At 36.2% G+C, this 25,680-nt stretch overlaps 1 pseudogene; it reads left to right on the top strand.

Moving 5' to 3' along the window:
* The window catches only part of LOC113186298 (PAX3- and PAX7-binding protein 1-like), a 69,813-nt pseudogene extending 54,640 nt beyond the window's left edge, over positions 1 to 15,173 (top strand).
* The last annotated feature ends 10,507 nt before the right edge of the window (positions 15,174 to 25,680 follow it).

Here is a 25,680-nt window from a genome sequence, read left to right as displayed (position 1 = left end):
AGTATCACCATTGCCATGATGGCAGTGATCTTAAAATGATGTCACTGCTTCCAGGCACAATGGCATGTGCCTGGAATCCCAGTGACTCTGGAGGTTTCAACAGGAGGATGGCAAGTTCAAGTTCAGTCTGGACATCTTAGTGAGACTCTGACTTAAAATTTTAAAAAGGACTGTGGATGTAGCTCAGTGGGAAAGCACCCCAAGGTTCAATCCCTATTATCTATTTTTTTTTTCAAATGATGTAACTGCTTGTACTCCTATAACCCTATCGCCCCTGCTCCACACAGCTCTGCTTCAGTGATTGTTTAAAACATAAATCAAATGGCATCACTCATGCTTAACACTTGCCAATGACTATCACACTAAAAACTAAAATCAATTACTCCTCCTGTGGTTTACAAAGCTCTATGGAAAGCTCCCTTTCCAGCCTCTTCTCACATTTCTTCATTCTTGGAAATCACTACACTCTGGTCCCATGGTCTACTTTTCTTGCTCTAAAGCTCCAAGCTCATTCCCCCCTCAGAGCCTTGGGCCATGTTTCAGTTCTTTGCCCAGAACACCTTTCCCCCCAGTCACTGCACAGTCAGCTCCTTGTTTCCATTCTTTTTTTTTTCCACATTTAACAGCTTATTTTTAATGAATAATAATAACTAACATCAGGGACTGATGCAGTACAGCATTTTCTTTTTTTTTTAATTGTTGGTAGTTCAAAACATTACATCTATTCTGATATATTTCACAGTTTGATTCAAAAGGGTTATGAACTCCCATTTTTACCCCGTATACAGATTGCTGAATCACATCAGTTACATCAATTACATTTCCATTGATTTACATATTGCCATTCTAGTGTCTGATGAATTCTGCTCTCTATCCTATTCTCTACTATCCCCCCTCCCCTCCCCTCCCCTCCCCTTGTTTCCATTCTTGTCTCAGACTGAGTCACCTCATCCAAGACGACTTCCCCAACAAAACTTCTAAATCTTTTAGAGTCAAAAAGACTCTATAAAAACAGAATCACAAGGCAGAGAGAAGCTTCTGAATACCTTGTTCCTAGGAAGGGGACATAAGGATCCCTGGTAAACCCAGAAAGCATCTGCTACACCTAGGCTAGAGTTCAGAGGATCTTCCTTATCTTGGTAAGTCTTCAGAAAGTGTCACAATTGGAATGCCAGGCTCTCTCTCAATAAAATTTCTGGAAAACCTGAAACCAGGTAGGTATTATGCTAGAATTGCTCAAGGGAAGACTTTGTAATGATTTGCATTACAAAGAAGTCCTCCTATGCAGGGTTGGAATGAAAATAAAAATAGGAGATACAGGCAGGAAGAACTAAAAGAAGATTTTTTTAAATGGGATTACAGAGGACCAGGATAAAGACAGCATGAAAGGTATGACATGTTTATGTCCTGGTTTCTAGAGGAGTGGAAATGTACCAAAACGAAGAGGAAGAAATTTAGAAAACAGGGAGGAAGCCTAGGAAAGAGAATGAGGGGGGGGGAGGAGGAGGAGGAGGGAGGAGGAGGAGGAGGAGGAGAAAAGGGGAAAAAAATTAAAACAGGGCATTGAAGATGAGCCCTCCAAAAATATCAGATAATTGGTATAAATGTTCTTTTCAGTCCCTTTTGGTGCTAAAGGTAAATAAATGACAGCATTGCTGGCTGAAAAGAATTGCTGGCAGCTGAAAAGCAAAGAAGGAATCTCAAAGAGCAGTTCTCCAAATGGGACCAGCTCCTAAGCAAAAGCCTGTCACACTGAATTAGCTTGGCAAATTTATTTGCCATCCAAATAATATGCTAGAGGCACAAAAAAAGCTGCCTAAATCATCTAGACTAGACTTAGCATAGTTAATGAGGCTTGAGGGTTAATTATGAAAACCCTCTTAGAAGGCCTTGCTAGAGAGATAGGAGAGGACCGATCAGGGTCTCCACAGAAAGTGAAAGTGAATGAGATTCTTAAGAGATAGAGACAATTGGGTAGCAAATGGCCCTGTGGAGGTACAGTGCTGGGTCTCAATATGACTGGGTACTACGGTTAGGCACAACAAAATGGTGATGGTAATTGATCCACAAATGGAATTTGTGATCCCTGACCTCTTAGAATGCCCAAGTCAATGACTTCACTCAAGGTTCCTGGTTCTGAGACCAAGGATCAGGGAAGGAAAAGGCAGCTACCCTCAAGACTGCCCCTGAAGAGCAACTAAAAACTTCACCTGTGAGTGGTTGGTCGTTTCAATCCCAGCAAGCACTCCACCACTGAGCCACAACCCCAGCCCGTGGAGGTAAGAACTTTACAGCCCTTCTCTACAGAAAGCACGCAGACTAGGAAGGAATTTTTAGAGGATTATTTCATACTTTTTTTCCTAAACAAAAAGTAAAAGGTGATGAAACATATGGTACAATATCTGGAGAATCTTCCTTGATGATTGTAATTTAATCAGAAAGAAATTTGTCAGTATATTGTTTCTTCAATTCTTTGAGGTAAAAATGTGTTATTACCTCATTCTCACTGTGGGAACTACCTTAAAATGTACAATTGTGGGTAATGTATATTGTGCCTCAAGCCACAAAAAAGGGGATATTTGTTTTCCAGCAAAAGTAATTTCCTAACTTTGAACATGTCTCCTTATGAAAATTTAGCCACCTCCTAAAATTCCTGAAAGAGTCATGAATATCTGAATGTATTCGTAAAGTGAATATGAAGCTGTAACTGAAATGATCTATTTATACTTTTGTTCTCCAATTTGATCTTTGAGAACTCAGGCCACATTTTAAAAGTTCACAAGGAAACTGTCAAATATCAATTTTCTGGTGAGAGTTTTTAATGTTATAAGCTTATATACACAGTTTTTATGTTTTTTAAAACATGTATTCAATTGTACCTCTTAAGAGTCTATAAATATTTATGTTAAAGTAAATAGTATCTCAAAAACCTCAATTTCCTAGAGAACTAGTAGAAATACTGCTTTGATTGAGGCTCTTCATGAAAAAAATATTCAGAACTGCAGCTCCTTTGCCTAATAAGTCTCATTTTCTTATCTTACATTTGAATCTAGAATTTCTTCAAAACAATCTTATTTTATGATTCTGTATCTCAACATCAGAATAAAAATGCAATATTCACAAAAGGGAAAATGTCAAGTAGAAACCTATTAGTACCTGAAAGTCTTGAATCAGGCTTGAAGGAAAGGAAGCATTTCTATAGAGATAGGTTTTTAAAACCTAACAGATTTTTTGGAGCAATTGTGATAATATTTTTTAAATGGGGGATTACCAACACAATCTTTCTAGAACAAAATCTACATTCAAAAGATCAATGATCTCATATGAAGGGGACAGTACAAAAATAGACTCACAAGTAAGGAATCCAAGTTACCTGCCGAGGCCTGAATTCTAAGGGGTTGCTGGGGTAAAGTCAGGATTTCTTCTTCTTCTTTCCAGGCAAACAGTATTTACTCCGATGGTGCCAACATGGAAGATGATTTGAATCTCTCTGTTTGGAGTTAATTCCAGTATGTAGGGAGAGAATCAAAAGGAAGGGGAAAAAAAAAGAGAAACAATTCACAACCACCCACTCTGTCCTCACCAAGGTTTTATCTATGTTATCTGCCTTTAATCACGTTAGACCCACACAGCCCTCAAATGGGATAATACAATCTAAGTGTTTCATTAGTAAGTGTGCAGATCATAGCAAAAACATTTAAACACATTTGGTGCCGACAATAAATATCAAATATAGTAGGAGGAGCTATCTATGTAAATGAGCATGATGAAATCAGGGATTGGAAACTTCATATTAGAAGAAAAAAGATAAAAGCAAAATAAAGATTTCAGAGGGTCTGTCTGAATCTCAGGTTGTGCATCTGCACTCAGTCCCACAGATTAGGGCATTTGTTCCCTGCAGTGGGGACAATGAAACCCAAGGCAATGCAGAGGAGAGCCATCTTGAGCACAGTAGCCCCCACCTACCGTCACAGCACTCTGTTCAGTATTTCTATATCTACTGCTAATGGAAATGACCTTCAGTATGTATGTATGCATGAGTGTATGCCATGTCCCCTGATTACAGGATACAGGATCTGAGGAGAAGGGATCTTATCTCTCAGGAATGCCATCGGATCTTCAACAGCCAGGACAATGAGACAATGATTAGGACAGAGTAGGTAGAATATTTGCTGACTGAATCAATGGATTCTGGAGAAATCCAGAATCACTCCATAGTGGAGAGAGGCACTCCATAATGCCAAAAGAGATGTGAAACCCATTTTTTTAAATCCTGATTTATATGTGAAATTAAGATAAGGCAAGACTGGTTGCTGACAGAATACCCTTGCAGCTCTTTTGCATAACAGGCTAAATGCAGGTTTTGAATATCATAGATGGTGTGAAGAGTGGGTTAAAGTGGGAAAAAGGGTGAAATGAGAGAATTGTACGCTATCTAAAGTTAGAACTCATTCGATGTGTTAGTCAGCTTCATGTTGCTATGACTAAAACACAAGACAGAAATGATTTAGAAGAGGAAATATTTTGGCTCACAGGTTCAATCCATGGTCAGCTGACTACATCGCTCTGGGATCAAAATGAGGCAGAACATCATGGTGGTAGAAGATGTTGGAGTAACTCTGCTCCACTCATAGCATCCAGGAAGCATAGACAGAGAAGAAGCCAGAGGGAATAAAATGTGATTCTCATGTTACATAAGACATACTTCCTCCAACATTGATCCACCTTCCTACAGTTACCATTCAGTCAATTCAGATGGGGGAGGGACTGATGAGGTTACACCTGTCATAATCTTATAATTTCACCTTCTGCATTAACACAGGAGCATGTGGCAAGAACAGCTCACATTCAAACTGTCACAATCAAATTATAAGTTGCTGATATTCTAGGAGGGCAAGACCAACCAATAACCATTGCCTCCTCTCACTGTTTGACATGGGGAACTTACTTGAGTTACTCTGTTAAACCATTGCAAGACAAAGGGTTGTTTTTCTGGGTAAATAATTCAATTTTGATGAAGAAATCTACCTGCACTGACATTTTCAAGATGTGCACTAAATGTTAGCAGGACATGTCTAGGTCTTAAGACATTTGTAGCCATAATACTACAATGTCCTATTTTTTTAAATGTGTTATAGATGGCAACAGAATGCATTCAATTCATATTACACATATAGAGCATAATTTTTCATATCTAGGTTGTACACAAAGTCACATCCTTCGTGTCTTCATACATGTACTTAGGGTAATGATGACCATTGATTCCACCGTCTTTCCTACCCCTGTGCCCCCTTCCTTCCCCTCTCACCCCCTTTCCCCTTTCCAGAGTTTATTTAATCCTCCCATCCCCTCCCCTCAGCATATTACAAATCAGCATCCTTAATCAGAGAAATAATTCAACGTTTGTTTTTTGGGGATTGGTTAATTTCACTTAGCATTATATTCTCCAGCCCCATCCATTTACCTACAAATGCCATGATTTTATTCTCTTTTATTGCTGAGTGATTGTTAAGGGCTGAAATCAAGTCAATATGGCGCCTGGCACTTTGCCAGGAGGAGTGGTCTGTGAAGCAACACCAGCAAGCCATTAAGATGATGAGGATTCCTTATTGGTTGACTGCTGTATCTAGATGATGTTAATTAAGTTAAGCTGTGTGTAATTAGTTAAGTATATATACCTCTGCTGTCTGGCAGAGAAGGGGCTCCCGCTGTTTCAATCTTCACAAGTTGCTTGTCACCCCCTTGTTATTTTGCCCAGCCAGACTTTGGCAAGTGATATTCCATTCTGTATATGTACCACATTTTCATTATCCATTTATCCACTGAAGGGCATCTAGGTTGGCTCCACAGTTTAGCTATTATGAATTGTGCTGCTATAAACATTGATGTGGTTGTGTCCCTATAGTATGCTGTTTTTAAGTCCTTTGGGTATAGACTGAGAAGTGGGATAGCTGGGTCAAATGGTGGTTCCATTTCCAGTTTTCCAAGGATTCTCCATATTGCTTTCTATATTGGCTACACCAATTTACAGTCCCACCAGCAATACAAAAGACAACTCTAGATTGTCAGAATTTTCTTACAGATAAACTAGTTAATCTCCTTTTCAAATGATATGTCCTAATAAACAGCAAAATAAAAAAAACATTAAAATCATTGTAAGACACTTATTAAAAATCATACTGTTAATGACTTTGTTGGAAATTTACATGTTGTAATACATAATATCGTGAAATGAGAGTGTTAGGGATAATGTTTCCTTTTTATACTTTTTAGTATTTTTAAAATATTTCCCCCAAAAAAACATTATTTTTGAAAGAATGATTCAAATTGTTTTATTAAAATTTTATTACTGTTTTATTAAAGTTTTGACTCATGTCTTTCGCTGATTGAAGGTAATAATAAACAGTTCTTTATAAGTTCTCATTAACACTGCCTAATTTCAGCAAACTTTCTTTTGTTGTTCTTTGTCATGTATTATGCACTGTTTCATAATCTCATCAACAGTGGGTAAATAAAATCTATTTCTTTCAATACAATGTTCTTCTTAAATGCTTTTAGTTTTAATTGCAATATTTTTCATATTAGATTTGCTTAAGCCACATATTTTGTACTCAAGCAGATGTTCAAGAAATAAATATTCATATCAAGTTTATGTGGCTCATAATTCCATGTATTACAGATTGTTTCAGATGAGTCTACAGACTTAAATTTCTCACTTAAAAAGACACCCAGAATATTTAAAGTACATTTACACATATAATAAAGATGTACAGTCATTTTAACAACCTCTGCACTGTCAATCACTGATAGGAAAATATAACCTGATGTGCTCTGAATTTATTGTAACAGGCTACAATTCTGTGCTAGAACAGGCTTTTCCCTAGCATGTCATCTACCATCAATGTGGGTTTATTCCTAGATGCTTGGTCCTTTGTGTGGTAAGAATGTAGCACAAAAGTATATGTCTCTCTCCTCTTAGCAGTTAGGTGTAGAGCTCAATTTGAAGCAGGTCAATCTAAGTTAATGACATGATGGTTCTCAAATATATTATAAATAGAATATGAACTCACAAGATTAAAATTAAGTCCATTAATTCCCAACTCTTTAATTCTTCAAATACTTCAATAAAATTGACACAGATCCATTAATCTAAATTGGAAACTATCATCAAGAGCTTATTATGTGATCTATTATCATTAATGTTGATGAATATTTTCACCAATTGTTCAATTACTTCTCAAAATAATGGAACTCTAAAAACAATTACTTTAAAGTTACCAGGAATGATAGATTTTTTTTGTTCAATTTAAGATTTTATGGGTGTCCCATATGAGATAATGAGATATAATGGACTAAAGTAAACCAAAGGACATGTTGTTTCTATGGGATGAAATGCCATCTTCTCTGTGTTGACATATTTATTTTAATCATAATTAGCACTCAATGAGCACTAACTAGGTAGAAGGCATATTTAAAGTGTTTTCTGACTAGTATCTCATTAAGTCCTCATGAGACAGACTCTCTCCTTATTCCCATTTTAGAGATTACAAAATGGAGGAGTAAGGAAGTAATATACTGGGCCTGTTGGAAGTAATGTACTGGGAAATGTTAGAATTTTAACTCAGGAAGACTGCTTTCTCTTAACCATTATTCTATACTTTAATATAAACTAACTTTAGAAGTAGCCAAAACACATTTCTATTTGTCTGCTTTCCTTGCTTCCTAAATAGTCTCATTTTTGTTGGCAATAAGGTTATGCATTAGTCAGCTTTCTGTTGGTGTGACATAATACCTGAGATAATCAATTTAAAATAAGGAAAGGTTTATTTAAGCTCACAGTTTCAGAGATTTCAGTGCATCATTGATTGGCCCATTTGCTTTGGGCCTACAGCATCATTGTACAAAATGGCAGGAATGCATGGCCAAGGACAATGTTCAACTCCAGGCAGCCAGGAAGCAAGAGAAACAGAAAGGAACCAGAGTCCAAAAATCCCCATCAAGGGTGTGCCACCAAGGGACTAACTTCCTTCCACTAGCCACCCCCCCCCACACCCCTTAGTAGTTCCATGGACTAGGGACAAAGCTTTTAATACATGGGCCTTTGGAAGATGTTCTAGATCCAAACTATAGCAGAGTTGTGTGCACTATCAAAATATAGAGTCCAGTCCAAGGCTTCCTTATCAGCTTTAGGAAATGTATTTTCATATTTCTATTAACAAATTGTTATCAAACACTTACACTGCAGCACACTAGGTTCTCATTTTTTATTTTCCATGAAATTTCTCCTTCTCAGGGACCCTAAGAGATAGGCTAAGGGTTCTCTATTATTAGTACAACAGCAATACTTTCAATAGAACTCACTCAAAATATGCAATCTCCAAATTGGATTTCTTAAGAAAACTAAAACATTTTAAAATGCTGTATGTTTTGTCCTCCAGGATGCACTGAGAGAAGAAAACAATCTTTTCTTTAACCAGGTACCTGCTACTCATGACTTCAAGCATAGTTCTCACCCAGCATCATCTCTACCATCCAGGAGCTTGTTGGAAATGTAGAATCTCAGGCCATACCCCAGATCTACTGAATTATAACCAGCATCTTAGCACCAATCCCCAGGAAATGCACATAAGCAATAAAGCTTAAGAAGCATTATAAGCAGAGAACCATAGTATGAGGCAGTATTCGGAGTTTCATAATTCAGAGCCACTATATTTCCCACATAGACACCACCCTGATGCCATCCAGATAGACAGAAGTTAGCACCATCAACCTGCCTAAGCTCAACCTTATTCTGCCAGGTCAGAAGAGGCCTGTCTGCCTGCCTATTATAAGGTGCACAGTTGAAAATAGATCTTTGCCAAAAGATCTGACTAAACTATAAGTTAAAGATTCTCCTTTTATATAAAGACAATGAGAATCCATTAAGGACCTTATGATCATATTGATCAAATTCTACAAGCACACAATAAACCCAAAGACCACATTGCATTTTCGAAAACTCACTCTGGCTCTATGTAGAGTATGGAATGAATGATGGGGGGAAAGCTTGGAATTAGGGTGATGAATTAGTGCAGCAAAGAGGTGTTGGTGGCCTGAGGGAGCAGTAGCAGGAAGAGCATAAAGACAGAGAGGAATTCAAAAGCATTTCCAAAGGTAGCTTGTCAGGACTCAGAGATTGAGATGTGAACAGTGTGAGGAAGTAAAGGCTACTTTTCTTGCCAGAAACTATTTTTATCTAAGAAAAATGACTTGAACTGAACAGTCAGAATGAACAGACAGATCATCAAAACTACAGAAGCAAACTTAATGCCTTTGTATAACGGTGCATTAGTGGAAAGCTAACATTTAACCCATTAAGGAAAGGATGGATTGTTCAATGCATGATATTGAGATGAATGATTAACTACTAAAGAAGTTGTCTCCTTGTCTCAAGCCAAAATGAGATTGAAGAGGTTCAGGTAAAAGCACATTTTTAAAAATAGATGAAAGGTAAAATTGATCTCTGAAACAGAAAGCTATTGTAAAGCACAAGTGGAACAGATAAAAACCACAAAGGAAAAGATTGCCAAACGATGACTGAAGGTGAAAACACTTGGATTGCAAACAACAAAAATCCATCTGGGGATAAAGACGTCTTAATAAGTAAAAGAAATTTCACACTTTAAATTAAGATAGATGTTTCTGGAAGATGATTTGGCAATCTGTTATAAATGGGTTAAGAAACATTCATTCTCTTTGACCCCAAAATTTTACTGTAGGAACTTACCTAAGACAATTAGAAGTATGCATAATGATTTATTAAGTTAAAGGGGCGTTCATTCAAGAAATTCAGAAATAAAAATTAAAAAAAACAAATGACTAATAGTAGGAAGGTGGTTAAGCAAATTATTATACATTTAAAAATTGGCAGCCATTTCTAAATCATATTTTTCAAGGCATATTTAATAATAGCATATATAGTAAAATACATTTTAAAAGACTTAACATATTCTTCCAATATTTATTAAATGCCAACTATCTGTACTGTTCTGTAGTATAATCTTAGCATATTTTATTTTACATATAAGAAAGATCCATATGAATTCCAACATTGCAAAAACTATATATAGCCATTAAAAATTTTATGTAGAAGTCCAGGTATGGTGGTGCATACCTGTAACTCCAGCTACTTGGGAGATTGAGGCATGAGAATTTCAAGTTCAAGGTCAGCAGTCTCAGCAATTTAGCAAGATCCTGTTTCAAATAAAGAGAGCTGAGGATTTAGCTCACTGTTAGACTGCCTCTAGGACCATTCCCCAGTAACAACACACACACACACACACACACACACACACACACACACACACACACAAATTTATGCAGAAAAAAACAATGAGATGCTAACAATGATACCAGCCTGATGAGATATTCATTAACGTTTTCTTATTTATCATTATCCTCTCCAATTTTCTATAATGAGCATGTGCTACATATTTTTCAAATAATCTTAATTTTCACTCCAAACAAAGGGAAAGTAACTTTATTTAGGTACCTTTAGTCTGAAGGAGACAGGCTGACATTTTCCAAGATAAACTGACTTGTTGAAAAAGAATGAAGATATAATTACCAAAACAACAAAAGTGATCTTTTTTATTAGACTTGGCAGAATAAAAGTCCCTACTCCTCCTGTCACAACCTCTCAGGCAGGTTACCAGGCTCCTTCCCTCCCAACTGGGCACCTTAGGGTCCGTGTTTGAGTAGGGCTTTGAGGTGCATTTTGACCTTCTCACATCAGGGTCAAAGGCTCAGAGTCAAGCACTTCAGGTGTCCTTTGTCAGATGGTAAATGATATGAAATAGCTTAATTTGGGCTTTTGAATAAATGGCTTTATAACAGCTAATTCTGTACTATGGACAAATTTCTCTTATTTCTTCAGAAGAAACCTTAACTAAACTGACTCACTCTGGAAAAGTGTAGAAAGTCTACAGTTTTACCAAACAGAATCTTACCAGGATGACCCTGTGGAATTAAAGATTTAATTTTATGATTAACAATTTGATGTTTGCGTTTCCTTGCCCAGGACCTGAGAGCTGGGCTACTTAAAATGTCTTGAGTAGGTGACCTTACTGTGCAGACACTTGCGTGTGTCACTGTCCCCTCTTCCAATACAGGGTTATTAACACCATTGCACACATTTGGATACCAAGGACAGGAGTGAGTTGTCAAAAGTCACACAAGTGGCAGACAGGATGGCACTCTGAGCCCACCATGGACCTCGTGTTCTGCGTTCTTCAGAAATCCTAAGAATATGCTGGTCACCATTCAGGGAGTATTACTATGGTCTGGACACAGTGCTCATCATGTGATTTTTTTCCTTTCTAGTCTTCATTTAATCCTTCAACCTGCTATGAGACTGATTTTTATTTATTGATGAGAAAGTTCAAATATGGTGAAAGTAAGCAATTATCCTAATCTCATTCAACTAACAGATGCCAAGATGAGACAACTTCTACATATCATGTGTGAAAAATCCCAACATTTTTAAAGTCTCCCCAGAAGTTTGTTGCTTCAAGAAACAATGATGCCACTACACATGTGCAAGTTACAGGCTGCTGTAACATGCACAATTGCAGCCTGTTCAAGCTAATTCAGAATTTCCGCATATTCTCCCCAAGTCTATTTGCCTTCAGTAAAACATACATTAATCCTGCTCTCAGACATAAAATGTCAGTTTTTCTGCATTGGAGTATGACATACACTATGAATCACTGTTTACATATGATGAGACTTGCACTATAGTTCATCCCAGGGTAATCAAGTGTGTTTCTAATATTTATTGACATCCTGGTTCAGGATTTATTTGGTTTTATAACATTTCTTCTTTGATACTAAAACAAACCTGAGTCAGACCTGAAAGTAGCATTCATTAAAGTGACATTTTAATTTTAACTTTTTTAGTGGTCATGGGAGAGGAGGTGAAGCATAAAAAGTTGTAGATAAAAGCAATTTTAATAATGAGTTTTATTTAATCAAATACATCTAAAATATCATTTGGGCTATCACCAGTACAAAAATATTAGTGAATTACTTTTCTTTTTCATACAAAGCCCTCAAAATTTACTATGTATTTCATACTTATAACACAATTCCATTCAGATGAGTGAAATTCCAAGTGCTCAATGGCTATATATGGCTAGTGTCCACTGTACATTTTACAAAGTTGTTCTGAGAATAGGTAGATATTGAGGAAATAATTTCAGTGATGGATTGGAGTGTTAATCTAATATTTGCTCCATTGAATTTTACTGAAACAATACTTTATCTTTCAGCCTCAGTCTTCAAAAATGTTGATAAACTCCCATGAGACCCCCTGAGATCCAGTAGTCACTTGATTCTTTCTTAGTATTCTGAGATAGGCTTAGGAAGGCAAAAAGTTACAGTGTAAAAAGTAGTAGAAATACATTTAATAAATTAGTATGCTATCTCAAAAACATATCAACCCAAACTTCCAATAGTCAAGTGATGGTTCAAATACATTTTTTAAAGAAAAAATAGTTTATTTTAAAAAGAATATTTATAAAAGCAGGCTTTCTAACTGGAAGTTAACAAAGTAAAAAAAAAATTACAAATCATTTTCTTTTAAAAAGTACTTATTAAGAGCCTAGTAAAATGTATTTCTGTTTTGCTCACATGATCCTGCCGTCCAATGGTGAGCCTTGCTGGCTCACATGATCCTGCATATTTATAGAGCCGGGGGTGGTTTGTCAGTTATGACAGTTTAATGGTTGAATGGTTTGATAGTTGGCTGGGGTGCTTTCTGATTGGTGGGTAAGGATCATGTGAGCCAGCAGGGCTAGTCTGATTGGTGGGTAAGGATCATGTGAGCCAGCAGGGCTCACCATTGGACGGCTCTTCTTGGGGGATGGGGAAGTTAGTCTTTGGAGCCCGGGGGACTCCCAACATTTCTTCTGTGAAGTATCTGTTCAGTTTACGTATTTAATGCAATTCCTATTTAAATGTCAATGACATTCTTCATAGAAATAGAAAAAGCAATCATAAAATTTGTTTGAAAAAAATAGAGACCCAGAATAGCTAAAGCAATCCTTAGGAAGAAGAGTGGAGCAGGTGGTTTCACAATACTAGATCTTAAACTACATTACAGAGCTATACTAACAAAAATTTTATGGTAATGGCACCAAAACAGACATGTCAGCCCCCACAAGGAGGAAGAAAATGAAGAAGTTTTCAAAGGGAAGAAAACAAGTTACAGCAAAAAAGATAGTAAAATTGTTCAAGAAAGAATATAAGAATGATCTTGAAAAATCCAAGATTAAGACAGAACTCATTAGCGATGAACAGCCTCTGGACAAAACAGGGCATGTCAACGACACAAATGAGGAAGATGGAGTTATCTCCAGTGAGCACAGTGAAGATAAAACAGACATGGAGGGTGAGGAGGGTGAGGAGGGTGAGGAGGGTGAGGAGGGTGAGGAGGGTGAGGAGGGTGAGGAGGGTGAGGAGGGTGAGGAGGGGGAGGAGGGTGAGGAGGGTGAGGAGGGGGAGGAGGGGGAGGAGGGGGAGGGGGAGGAGGGGGAGGGGGAGGAGTGGGAGGGGGAGGAGGGGGAGGGGGAGAGGGGGAGGGGGAGAGGGGGAGGGGGAGGGGGAGGGGGGGAGGGGGAGGGGGAGGGGGGGAGGAGGAGAGGAGGAGAAGCCAAAGGCTGGTGGAACATTCTCAAATGCTTTATCTTTGAATGGTTTCTGTCCAGGAGAAATTCCAGATGAAGCTTTTATACATGCTGCAAGGGAAAAGCATCAAATGGCTCGGGAATTGGGAGATTTCACTACTCATGACAATGAGCCTGGTTAAGGCTGCCTCCTTAAGATGGAAATGATACCAGCGATGGTGAAGATAATGATGAGAAATGCCCTGTAGTTTTTTTTCTGTGAAAGAAAAGTGACAAAGACAAAAAATTGCCGAGGACATAGGTATTGAGGGGAATGACGAAGATGTTTTAGTAACTGGAGAGCAGGACAAAGAGCTCAGCCGTGGGAACAGGAGCAGGTAAGAAAAGGAATTACTATCCCTCAGGTTCAAGTGAGTCACCCCGCAGAAGTGAGTATGTACTAGCAGAACAATTACCAGGCAATACCTGATGGTTCATCCTATGGAATTCCTTATAGTTACATGACCTATGGATGGTCAGATGCCAAAACTCAAAAAACAGATAATCCAGCCCCTTTTAAAACTCCCAGTAATGACTCCTGTTACTATTGATTTGGTAAAGAAACAGCTGTGAAGACATAGCTCAGTAGAAGAGTACTTATCTAGCTTGGTCAGAGGCTCTGGGTTTAATCTCCAGCATTGCCAAAAAAGAAAAAGAAAAATATATTGAATATGTTCCTATCATTTTAAACAGACTCCATGAAAGAATTGCACAAAACAAATCAACAGCAGCATAGAAAGCATCTGCAAAGCCAAGTGGATTCTTCTAGGGCTATTGAAAGATTAGGAGGGTCTTCTGGGGGTATTGATGAATGGTGTGAATTTTTGCAAGAAATGCAAGGGTATGTCCAAGACTTGCTTGAGCGTTTCAGTGAAAAGGTGTCACTGATTAATGAACTTGAATCAGCAATACATCAGCTGTACAAACAACGAGCTTCCTGCCTTCCTGTCCAAAGACGTCAAGATTTTAAAGATGAATTGTGGTAGTTTTCAAGCCATTCAAATAAAGCACCCATCACACCAAATCTTGATGTTTTGGGGCATGACTGGGCACTGTATCAAGAGCATGCCAAATGTCAGATTACAGAGCGGGAGGCCAGGAAGACCCATCATAGACAAGCCAGAGAAAAAAAACAAAGAAGACAGCAGATCACCTTAAAGGCCTTTCTAGTAATGATGAAGAAACTTCTACAGATATTACTAATTTCAATCTGTCAAAAGAGTCCAGCAAGGCTTTCTGTAGATGTCCTTGAGGGTTTCTATTTAATTGACTGCATTAAATCACAATGTAAAGCCTGGTGTTCAAAATACTACATGTCCTACACAGACACATTGGTCTTTGTTTGCCAAAGCTGTTCACCCTCTCATCAGATTGCAGCTCCTCACATGGACTCCTCTTGAAAATATAGTTTTGCTCTTCAGTGAAGCTATTAGGAAATTTTATTCCATGGTATGGCGTTTTCTCAAATAAAACTCTTCAGGAGTTATCAATTGATGGTTTATTAAATAGATACATTCTCATAGCTTTTCAGAATTTAGAATATGGAGATGACAGCATCAAAAAAGCCCAAAATGTAATCAACTGTTTCCCCAAACCATGGTTTATGGAATCTGAGAGTAGAAAGAACTATTTCTCTGATAGAAAACTTCTGCAAAGGGGCTGAGGTTGTGGCTCAGTGGTAGACTGCTTGCCTCCCACGTGTGAGACACTTGGTTCAATCCTCAGCACCACTTAAAAATAAACAAAATAAAGGTATTGTGTCCATCTGTAATTAAAATATTTTTAAAAAGAAAAGAAAACTTCTGCCAATACCTTATACACTTAGCAGATACAATTTATAGGAATAGTATTGGGTGCTCTAATGTGGATAAAAGAAATGCAAGGGAAAATGTAAAACTTATTGCAAGTATTTAAGCTTTGAATCATGCTATGTGTGCTACAAGTGACCACAATGTGAAAGAATTTAAATCTTTGATTGAAGGAAAATAGACCTATGAGATTGAAAAGCCTATTTGCTTTAATATTATTCCCATGATTTAGTATATATGCAAAGTTTCTTACACTATCAAATACTGATTTTCATTTTAATGCAAAAAACATTATATTCATATATTCAAAAAAAGAAGATGCAGACTAGCTGATTCGATTTAACAAGACTCAATAATCTGCCATCTGTAAGAAACTCACCTCACTGGAAGATCTATACAGATTAAAAGTGAAAGGATGGAAAGTTATGTTCTGAGAATGTGGACTCCTAAAGCAAGTACTAGTATCTACACTCACACCTGATAGTACAGACTTCAAACAAAAACCAGAAGACACAAACAAAGTCACCACATATTGATAAAGGGAGGAATTCATCAGGAAAATATAATAGTTGTTATAAATATATACCAAAAATTAGAGCTCCCAATTTTACTAAAACAAACACTATTAAAGGGAGAGTTGAGTTCTAGTATAATTGTAGTAGGTGATTTCAATACCCAATATAGATTGATTATCCAATCCCCCCCAATCAAAAAAGAAACAGTTAAATTATGTGATAGATAAAACGGATTTAACAGACTTCTGCAGGACACTCCATTTAATAGTTGCAGAATATACATTCTTTTCATCAGAACATAGAACATTTTCCAAAACAGACCATGTATTAGTCCATAAAGCAAATCTTAAATTCATAAAACCTTAAATAATTCCATGCATCTTATCAGATCACAATGGAATGAAACTAGAAATCAACAGCAAGAGAAACTACAAAAAATATACAAATGTGAATATTGAACAACACACTTTTGAATGAACAATGTGTTATTGAAGAAATGGGGGCAGGAACATTACCAGAATCAAATGAAAATGGAAACATACCAGAATCTCTGGGTCACAGCCAAAACAGAACTTAAAAGACAAGTTCATAGCTATAAGTACCAATATTTAAAAGATATTTCAAATAGATAACCTGATGATGCATCTCAAGGTCTTAGGGAAAAAAAAAGAACCAAATCTAACATCAGTAGGAAGAAAGAAAATCAGAACAAAAATAAACAAAACAGAGTAAAAAAAAAATTACAGTCTCAATGAAGCAAAGAGCCAGTTCTTTGAAAAGATAAAATTGGCAAAGCCTTAATTAAACTACTCAAAAGAACAAGACCTAAATAATAGGCAAAATGGGAGAATCTTACAACAAACACAACTGAAATTCACAGGATCATTAGGAAATATTTTTAAAAACTCTATGCCAACAAATTAGAAAATCCATAAGAAATGGAAAATTTTCTGGAGACATATGATCTTCCCAAATTGGATCAACTGGGATATGAAAACCTAAGTAAATAAGTAATAAGTAATGAGACTGAAACAGCAATAAACGTCTCCCAACAAAGAAAACTCCAGAACCAGACAGACTCACTGCTGAATTTTATCAGATTCTTAACAAACTAATCCTCAAACCATTTCATAAAATAAAAAGGAAGGAATCCTTCCAAACTCATTCTATGAGACCAATATCAATCTGCTACCAAAAGCTGGTAAGGACATACCAAAGATGAAAAAAGAAAAGAAAAAAAGAAAGGAGAAAGAGAAGAACTACACACCAATACATTGTGAACAAAGATGTAAAGATTCTCAATAAAATACATGGAAGTCAAATTTAACCATATACTTAAAAGACTATTGACTACAATCCAGTTGGTTTTATTCCAGGGTTGCAAGGATGCTTGAATAGAGCATATCAATTAACATGATAGAGCACATAAATAGAATCAAGGATGATATCACATAATTATTTTAATAAATACAGAAGAGACTAAAATTCCACATTCCTTCATGCTAAAAGCCCTGAATTAGTTAGGCAGGAAAGGATTATACTTCAACATAATATATGCTATATATTAACATCATACCAGATAGGGGGGAATCATTTCCTTTATGATCAGCAACAAGACAAGGGTGTCTACTCTCACCTTCCTATTCAATATCATACTTTGAATTATAGCCAGGTCAATCAAGCAAGATAAAAAAAAATTGATTCAAATAGGAAAATAATGAATCCCATATTCTTGTTTATAGATGATATGATTCTATACTTAGGAAATCCTGAAGTATTCACCAAGTATCTTAGAATTGATAAAATTTAGCAAAATAGAAGGATTAAAAAAAAACATAAAATTTAATACCTCATTCATGCATCAATGATATACTAAGAAATCAGAGAAGTAATCCCATTCACACACAAAAAGAAATCACAATATCTAGGAACAAACCTTACCAAAGAAGTGAAAGAGCTCTACAATGAAAAATACAAAATGTTGAAAATTTTTGGGAAAAAAAATATTAGAAGATGGAAAGAGTTGACATGTTCATGAATTGGGAAGAATAATATTATTAAAATAATACTAGTGAAAGCAATCTAAAATTCAGTGCAATACTCATCAAAATACTAATCACATTCTACACAGTACTAGAAATAATCCTAAAATTCATACGAAAGTACAAAATTACTCAATGGCCAAAGAAATTCTGAGCAAATAGAGCAATGCTTTAGACATCACAATGCCTAATTTCAAAATATACTATAGATCGATGGTAAAAACCAATACATACACCAGTGGAATAAAGAAATACCATATTTCACCATTGTAGATTTTATGACAATTTTTTTTGCAAAAAAAAATGGGTGCAACCATTATGTGAAACTTTTTTTTAAATATACCATATTATTTAAACATATTACTAAACTTTCTTTGGTGTAAGATTAAGATGCAAAGAATACTCATGAATATATGTTAATGTGCTGTTGACAATTATGCAGTGACTGGTAAACTCTTATCTACAGCCAAGTGATTCTCAACAAAGGTACAAAAAATACTTATTGAAGAAAAAAATCCTTTCAACAAAAGGTGCTGGAGAAGAGGTCATCCACATGTAAAAGATTGTAAGGAGACCCACATCTCTTACCCTGTACAAAAATAAGCTCAAAGAGATGGAATACCTTAATTTAAGACCTGAAACTTTGAAACTACAAGAAAACACTGGGGAAGTGCTTCAAAGTATTGTCACGGGTCAGGTACAGTGGCATACATCTATAATCCCATCAACCTGGTAGGCTGAGACAGGAGGATTACAAATTCAAAGCTAGCCTCAGCAATTTAGCAGGTCCTATCTCAAAATGAAAAATAAAATGGACTGGAGATGTAGCTCAGTGATTCAGTGCCCCAGGTTCAATCTAGATAGCTAGATAGATAGATAGAAGGCAGAAGGAACAATTTCCTGAACAGGACTCCAATAGCTCAGGAACCAGAAATATTGACAAATGGGATTACAACAAATTAAAAAGCTTCTGCACAACAAAAGAAAGAGTGAAGAAACAACCCATAAAATGAGAGAATATTTGCCAACTATTTATCTGACATAGGATTAATATCCAGAATAAAAGGAAAAAAACTTCACAAAAGGACAAGTAACCCAATCAACAAATGCACAAATGATATGAACAGACACATCTCAATGGCCAATAAGTCTACAAAAAAGTCCGCAATATCTTTTGTCATCAGGAAAGATAAAACTGCACCGAGATTCCATTTTATTCCAGTTAGAATGACTTTTACACACACATACACACCACATCTGTCAAAGATGTGGAGAAAAAAGAAAAGTATATAGATATTGTTGGTGGGAATATAAATTGGTACAGCCATTATAGAAAACAGTACAGAGGTTCCTCAAAAAACTAAAACTTGCATTATAAGATGATCCAGATAAGTGCATTCCTGGGTACTCATTTGAAGGAAATGAATTCAGCCTATAAAAGACACACCTGTATATTCATGTTTACTGCAGTATTCATGATAGCCAAGGTGCCCATCAATAGACAAATGAAAAGAAAATGTGGTACATATACACAAAGAACATTATTTAGCCATAAATAAGGGAACCATGCCATTTGCATGAAAATGGATGGAAATGCAGGACATCCTGTTTAGGGAAATAAGGCAGACACAGAAAAATGAGCATCACACATTTTCTCACATACGGAAACTTAGACCAGAAAGTAGAAGATGACTATTAGAGAAAGGGAGAAGGATCAGATGGATGAAGACTGAATGAAGGAAGGAAGGGCAAGACAGAATAAAAGGAAGTAAAAGTTTTATAAAAGGAAGGGTAGACATACTCAAAGCATGATAATTTACATGTGGTGATGTCACAGTGAAACTCATAAATTTGTACAAATGTGTGTTATTATAATCATTTAAATGAATATGTAATTAAATCCATTCCATGTTTTGCTTTATTTTGTTGTCACAGTCATGTGTTATATGTGATCCATTATATGATTTCAGTGAATATTTAGTAACTTATGTCTACATTTTATCATTCTGAATACTTAAGTATATATTTACAAAAGCCACTTGATTACACATGGTTTTGTTCTTCCCAATTTTAAACTTGTCTTTACATATTTCCAATTATGTCATTTCACATTTGGATTTTGCTCTTCAGGGAAAACTGATTTACTCCAATAATCCTTGTCTCCCCTAAAAACAAAAAATACACCCAAACCTGAAAATGTCCTCAAATAACAAAATAACTGGAGACATTTTTATTGGCCACAATTAGCAGCTTCCAAAAACATGGTATTCACCTCTTAACTTTCTCCCAGCCTTCCTACTAATTAAATTCTAATGTTTATCACATTTGGAATTTCTGATCCACTTTATTTTCTTTAATTCTTCAGACAATTGCTTGATTTGCAGAAAACAATGTTTTCTGGACCAGACTGACCCCTGAGAACTTGATGAATGACTCACCATTTGAGATCCCCAATCTGATCATCACCAGCTCAACATCTATGTCCCCAATTCCTCAAGACTATCTCTAGAGCCTCGAGAGGAGAATACTGAAGGACCAATAGTCTCTACTCTCTGCTTGGATCTCATTATGACTCTGTGAGCTAGAGACCTCTGCCTAGCAAGAAGGTATAAGCAACCATCCTCCAATCCAACATCAATTGCAGACATCAGATTCCTTCAGGTTCCTCCTCTAAGCCAGCCTTGGCCTCACAGCCACGTCCTACATGAAGCCGGGAAGTCCAAAGAGGGACTCCTGGGCTAACATCAAGGTGCTGATGAAACTGGGTTTCTTTCTAGATTTTTGTTTGTTTGTTTAATGGAGAGAATCTTTTCTTTGCCTTTTCTTGCTTTTGGATGCCACCCTCATTTCTTGGCTTCCTTCCTCCAAGTTCAAAGTCAGCAAGGGCAGGCCAAGTCCTTCTCCTATTGCTTCATTCCTATTCCCTCTCCCACACTTAAGAACTGCTGGGATTAGACTGAGCCCAAAGGGAAATTCAAGATAACTCCCCCTCTCAACTTAAGTGACACCTGCCAAGTCCATTTTGCCATATAAGGTATCACCTTCACAGGGACCAGGGACCAGGACTTTGGACACCTTGGTGTAGGGGGTACATTATTCAGCTTTCCACAGACATGTATAAATACATATATGCAGATGTAAGGTGATTAATATACACTATTTTGTGAAATCATGAGTTTTTAAAACTATGTGAGTTATAATTCCAATTGTACAAAAACCTTTTTATACCTACACATAATGTACTCACTCATATTTACAAACACATAATGAAAGAAGGAAGGTACATCTTTTGGTAAGACAAGAAAAGTCCCTCTGATGTTAGAGAATTTTCAGAGAGTGAAAAACTTAAAAATTTTGCTTGATATGATCTCATTTTTTAACACCTGATTTTTATAATTGTTATTTATATATCATGTTTAAATAAATATACAAAATAAAAATCACATTTTTGAAATTATTTCTACTATTAAAATCTGATTTAAAAAATCCTACATGCACTATACCAAGAATAAAAAACTCTGCACAAGAATTAGGTACAGCTATAAAATATGATTTGTGAATTTAAAAAGATACTTGAAACTAATGTGTGGGTATTCTACAAATGTGTTTGAGGAAATTAAACATTATATTGACATTAATCCTTTTAAAATAAATTATTAATTAATGGGCTGCCCAACAAAACATTAATAACTTCTAAAAGCAGTAATAGAGTCACACGGTACTGGCACAAAATCAATTTCTGCATATGCAAGCAGAGTAGGGTAGATAGCTGAGAAATAGATTTATATAAAGAAACAATTTGGAAAATTATTTAATCTTCCCTTACCACAGTGTCAAAAGGATTTGGAGATTTAAAGGAGGGTTTAAAAGAGGGTTTTCTCAAACTCAGTGCTACTCAAATAGGAACAAAAAATTTGGGGGCTAGAGGGTGGTGTGGGTAGTGACAGCCATCATATGCATTGTAGGATATTTAGCACATCCATGGCCTCTACCTGGTATATTTCAATAGCAACTCCAACCCACCCACCTCTCCCACCCTCCATCCCTGGCTGTGATAAGCAAAAATGTGCCTAGACATTGGCAAGTATCTCCTGGGTGCTAAAATTATCCCTGGTTGAAAACTTTTATATTAGGTATATATTTCCAGACAAATACCAACAAGTGGTGCCCTCACCACATGAGAAACATGTTTATTTAACATTAAATCATAACACTAGCTGGGCATGGTGGCACATGCCTATAATCCCAGTGGCTCAGGAGACCGAGACAGGAGGATCAAGATTTCAAAGCCTGCCTCAGCAAAAGTGAGGCACTAAGCAACTAGGTTAAGACCCTGTTTCTAAATAAAACACAAAATAAGGCTGGGGATGTGGCTCCAAGATTGAGTGCCCCTGAGTTCAATCCCTGCTATACCCCACCACACAAAAAAAAGTACTAAGAGGAAAAATATAAATCAGAGATATGGATAAATACATACAGATGCTATTTAAAAAGTATTGAAAATAATAAAAGAAGAAAGTCAATGACCAATAGACAAGAGATAAAAATACATTAGGAAATAGTCAAACAATGGAATATTATTCAAATATCAGAAGCATATATTTAAAAACTGGTATATTGAAACTTGCTTATAATATAAAACAGAAAGGCTAGAATACAAATCCATACCAAAATTATGGCCTATGCTACTTAATAAATATTTTACTAAGTGAATAAAATATCACAATTTTAGGTGCTAAATCTGTGTATGTAATTGTATAGGAGTCATTGTGACAGGGTAATTGAAATGTGCCTAGATTAGGAGGAGAAAAATAAAAGGGATTTTAAGAATTATTTGAAATAAGTTTTGCTAGCTGGACTGAATTTCTCAGGCAGGAAGGAGTGATTCAGGTAGTTATACATATTTTTTCTTATACTTTTCTACATTTTATTTGTACTATAATTGCTTCTACAATTTTTAAAAATGTTTAATCTAAGGAACCCCTCTGGTTTTTTAAACTTCACTACCATTTATTCTGCTAAAGAGTCAGTTTTCTTTCCATATAACAAAACTAGATTATTAGATATCAAAACCAATTGCAACACTCTTCTAATTCAATCATTAAGGAAATACCTACCTCCCAAGTTGATGCCTCTTAGATACACTCTTTCAACCATGTTTCAATTAATGTGACCCAATCTCCATTCAATCCACTTTTAATTAATTTTGTATATAAAATTTTCATAAGATACTTTATGCTTCATTGAAAACCAAGAAAAAATTGTATCCACAGCACTTATATATCAATTAATTCTAGAATTCTATTAAATAGCAACCAAGTCTCTCCGGCATCTTTTGTCAGACTGCCAATATCTTCCAGGATTATTCAAAAGATTGTTATTTCCTGAAGTATTGTGCATTGTATTTAATTAAAATACAAACTGAAATAACCAACTGGTATTTAAGACTCATTTTCCTCCAATGACTTTCCCTTAAAATTCCCAGATGGGTCTGTCAAGATTCCTCTTTTTTTTTTTTTTTTTTTTTTGTCCTTTGTACCTAACCTGGTCAATTGCACAGCAAAACTCAGTGAGGTTGTTTTATGTTTATTTCTGCTAAGCCTTCCTGGTGAAGCCTTAAAGAGCACTCCCAGGAATAAAGCAGGCAGAAGAAAGTCCATTGTTTCTATTACATTCTATTATTTCTCCTGCCTCCCCAATTAGTGATTAGTGTAGCAACTAACCCTCTGTTCTCCCCTCCCTCCTCACCCAGTTCCCCTGAGCAGTCAGGCTCAGCTCTTTAGCCAATCTTATTTATCTTTTCCAAATCAGGCTTTCAGCTGCAGTTAACCACTGAATCTCTCTAGTTACAAATGAGCATTAACTAGTGCTAGTGGTTTTGCTTAATGAAATCATAACACTATTATAGTCAACATTTAATGATTGTATTTCAGAATCCTTCTTTGTAATTTTATGTTAAAAAAATCGGGGGTCGGGGGGTGGATAATTATAACATATTGCCTACCAAAAGCTTGTAGTTGCTGACCAGGAACTTTCCTTCATCCTGAAACTGCTTTTTGATCTCATATGAATTATCATCCAAAACAAGGCCATTTTGGGTAGTGATAAAGATGTTATTAATAAGTAGGGCCAAGGCAACATGAGTAAACAAAAATATAAGTCATCTTATGTCTGGAACATCCACTTCATATAGTCATCAGAACCAGAATTAGACATGAGAATAGGAACTAACTCAATAGTTGTCTCTTTAGCTTTACCAGAATCTGCAATACCCTCAAATGTTGACCAGGGAAGGGCTCTAGGCAAATGGATTTCATAAATTCCAGTTCTCTAAAATGCCAGAAAGAATATTATTTCTAATATGTAAGAAAATGTCTATCTCAAAATTCTAAAGAAAAACAATAAACTGGAATTAAATGTTGGAGAAAAGTAGACTATGGGCATAATCTTAGAGAACAAATTTTTATCCAAGTTTTATAAATGCATAAAAGTATGTTCGATATGGAGTTTAAACATGTAAGCTTTTCCTAGTATAGACTTCTTCCCCCGACATACCACATTTTAGCTCAATTTAGGATTTTTTGCAAAATGTCACTGGGGAATATTTGTTTCTAAAACAGTTTTTTAAATGAAAAGATGCTAAGAGGCTATAAAAACCTTATTGCTCCCAGCATTGATGACTTTGGAGTTCTTCACACACCCCTCCAGGTTCAAGCCATTAGTAAGTCATACTGATCTTCTTTTTCAAGTCTCTGGATTTTGTTCACCGTTTTCTGCTTTTAGTTTTGTTCCCCTGGCTCAAAATATATCCTTTCTCTTGCATGGCTCACTACAGCATTCACCTAACTGGCTTCTCACATCCACCCTTACCCTTCTCCAATTCATTCTACATAGCACCAGAGCAGCTTTTCGAAATGCAAATCTAATGAAGGTACATCCCACTAACACTCCCCACCAGTTAGACATAGGACCCTTCCAGAGCTTTCTATCTTCTCAAAGGACCAAAATCTTTAGTGGCCATGGGCACCCTACTTTGCTTTAGTCTCTCAGAGCAAAATAATTTTTTTTTCTTGTGCTAAAGTCAGAAAACACTGTTTTCTGTCTTTCACTCTTGCTAGCTGAAGTCTTTACCAAAAATATCACCTTTTTCCAAGATGTATCTATTAAAAATGGTTCTAATCAGAAAAGACCAAGTACTTAGTTTGCTTTGGTCCATTATTTCTCTGCTCCTAAGCAGTTTTAATTAAGTTCGTTGTTTCTCTGGAAAGCAAATACTTTACTCCAAGAAATGTGAAAAACTCCTGAGACAAATTGTCTAATAATCAAGAACCTGAATGTAGTGTTCTCTAGGAGCTGAAATCCTTTCCTGAGAAATTCAGTGTGCCTCTTTCATGAGGAGAAATGATATTGCTGGAACTTTATTTGCAGACCCTCTTAGGTGAGATATTTTGGGTTCCATAAAAGCAAGAAGTTTCAAATTTGAGAAACCTCAGCAGTAAGAAAACAATCTACCCATTTTCAGTCTCATGGAGGAAAAAAAAATCGCCCCGAGTCCATCCAACCCCAAAAACCTTACCTCTCTGCTAGAAAAATAGAGCAAAAAGGGAAATCC

The sequence above is a fragment of the Urocitellus parryii genome, chromosome 2 (assembly GCF_045843805.1).
Source record: "Urocitellus parryii isolate mUroPar1 chromosome 2, mUroPar1.hap1, whole genome shotgun sequence".
NCBI classification, from domain to species: Eukaryota; Metazoa; Chordata; class Mammalia; order Rodentia; family Sciuridae; genus Urocitellus; species Urocitellus parryii.
The sequence above is the reverse complement of the archived record's forward strand: the minus strand, read 5'-3'. Positions and strand labels throughout refer to the sequence as shown.